This window comes from Pagrus major, chromosome 21 (assembly GCF_040436345.1).
Source record: "Pagrus major chromosome 21, Pma_NU_1.0".
NCBI lineage: Eukaryota > Metazoa > Chordata > Actinopteri > Spariformes > Sparidae > Pagrus > Pagrus major.
Genome location: NC_133235.1, coordinates 2,240,563 through 2,243,609, shown reverse-complemented (window position 1 = coordinate 2,243,609; position 3,047 = coordinate 2,240,563).

Below are 3,047 nucleotides of genomic sequence, written 5' to 3'. Positions count from 1 at the left end.
CATTTCATGATACTAATGTCATTTAATGTATACAACACTATCCTGTTCTTCTCTGTGGTAGAAGGTTTAGTCTGAGTAAGTATTTTAAAGGATGAAGCTGTCATTGCATCATATAGTTTTATTATTACCAATAATTCCCTTGGGAAGACAATAAATTGATCCTGCTGGTGTGTTCCACTAGAGGTAGGCCGCTGGTGATCGAAAGCAGGATATGTTTCATCCTGATGACATTTCCATGGCGGACCCTCATCCTCTCCTCCTAGTTGTCATTTTACAGCAGTGGGCAGACTGGAAACATTCAAGCCATTTCATGTATTGATCCTGCATCTGAAAAGCTTCAAGAATGAAGCTGTATGACCTACAAATAGAATATGTCTCTCAACCAACTATTGACTTTTGTCCTCTAAGGAATGGAGTAACAATGCAACATTCCTTAAATGCCACAGGACACCAAAGTGCCACAGGACCAAATACCATTTCCCTCCTGTTTTCTTGCTGTCCACACCTTTCTATCTTTCCCTCCATTCTGTGTCTCTAGCTTTTCCTGTCCATCACCCCCTTCCCTGTTTCTAGTGTTGTTCCGTTTATCTCTGTGTGCTCCCTCTTGTCTTTGTCAGTTCGTTCCGTTGTTACCACCTGTGTCCTCCTGTGTTCCCTCTACGTCATCCACATGTTATCCCCCTGAGCCCCTTCGAGTGTCTTCCTGTGTCACCCTGTGGAATGTTTTCTGGTTCCTGTTCGTGGTGTTATATCTAGGACCTGGATGACTGAGAACCTTCATCAACCCTTTGTGGTGTTATGTTTCTGCTTTAGTCCTCGTGTTTTTCCTGAGTTGTACTTTGCTCTTCTTAGCTGGTACTTTGATTTTGCATTTGTGTTGCTACTTTGTATTTTTGGAATTTATTCTTCTTGGGTTGTTTGTTTTGTTGTGGTTTCTATGGTTTTTGGATTTTTCAGCTTTCATTAAATAAAGCTTGCTTTTGTTCCTTATCCTCCCTGCCCCCCTTGTGTTTCTGCATTTGGGTCCTAACCTTTTCTCAAACTGTCACATATAGTCTACTATCATGGAACATAATACTGCCTCAAGGGTGACAGTAAAACCAATACGACACAATGTTGCTTTTAGTAAAAGTTCTAATAACACACTCCACTATTCCCTTTTTAGTAAAAGTCGTGCATTGTGAGTATAATCAGGAAAATTTACTTGAAGTATTAAAAGTAAAAGTACCCAAATCCAAAAAGAGACCCCTCCGACTGTTGATCCGATATTATATCATAATATATTATATGTATTTTATCAGATACTGTATATATAATATAGATACATAGATTATTATTGTTGTCCATTAATGGAAAAAGTAGCATTTTCCCATTGTAGTCTGTTGAGGTGGAGCTCATTTGGACTATTTTGTATAGGACTGCAACTAATGATTATTTTAATTGTGGATTAATTTGCTGATACCTCCTCTGATTGATTGATTGATTGATTGATTGATTGATTGATTGATTGATTGATTGATTGGTTGATTGATTGATTGATTGATTAGGAATTCTAAAAACAGTAATAAATGTTGTCACAATTACCTAGAGTCTAAAGTGACACCCTAACAGAGCTTGTTTTGTCCAGCCAACACTCCAAACCTCAAAATCATTTAAATGTAGATTAAGTTGATTAAAATCATGCACAAAACATTACTTGATTATAGATGGTAATACATTTTTCTCTCTTAACTGACAAGGAGGTTCAGCTCTACTTGTATACTGTTTAATTTATACAAAAACATCATATGTTATAAGCACTTCATATGTTTTAATACAAACATCATAATAGTAATGCAAATTAAGCTGTCAAATAGATGTAGTGGAGTAAAAAGGACAATATTTGCCTCTAAAATGTAGTGGAGTATAAGTATATAGTTTCATGAAAAGAACTCTACTTCAAATGTATACTTAAGTAAATGTATAGTTAGTTAATTGTTATTTCTGTGTCATGCCAATATCTGGTCCATCCCACATCTGAGTACAAGACACCATGGTAATACGAATGTATGTCATCTTTATAAATTAAATTACTAAATACTGAATCACCAATTTCCTTCAGGGAAAAAAAGAAAGGAGAGAAAAAAATATGTATGTATGTCCCAGTTAGTGAGGACAGGTCAGCTGTAACCTACAGTATACACTTTGAATGTGTGCAAGACATAATGTGTATATAGGGTATGAAATACACGAGGAGATGGAAATCTTATGATTGCATAAAAAAATTTAAGTAAATTAAAATAACATAGCTGCAAATAACTATGTTAGTAATGGTAAATAACAGGAAGTGGTAGGTTAGGTTTTTCACTTAATCACCTTACCAACAACTGAAAAATAAAAGAAGGAAAAAGAAAATGAAAGTTTGGTCATTGAGTGGAAGCCAGTTAAAACTCTGAGTACATGTCCCTCTCTTTCAAGTGGAGATTGCACAAAAAGTAAATAACTTGACAAACCTGCTAGATGATAATGTTTTAAAAACAACATCTGTCCATATCACTGTACAGTGACTAGTGAGTGTAAGAAGTTATCGCAACATTGGTAGTAAGTACAAAAAAACATAAAACATATAACCATAGGAAGAGTGATCAGTCAGTTAAACTGCTCCTGCAGCTCAGTTGTAGTGGCTGAACATTTCCTGAAGAGAGAGGCAAAGTGCTATATTTTGGAGGTGTGTGTGTGTGTGTGTGTGTGTGTGTGTGTGTGTGTGTGTGTGTGTGCCCATCAATAAACATTGCATTTACATTTACATTTATGGCATTTAGCAGACGCTTTTGTCCAAAGCGACTTACAATAAGTACATTTGCCACAAGAAAGAAACCACAACATATCACCGTCGATAAAGTAGAAAAGAAATTATAGAAACAATTTTCAAGCCCTCATCTAAGCAAAGTAGCTGCTATTTATCAAGGTTACCATAAGTACAAAAGTGCTATGATGTAAGTGCTAAGGGTAAGAACATACAAGTGCATATAAATTTTTATAATTTTTTTTTGGGGGGGGGAGTCATG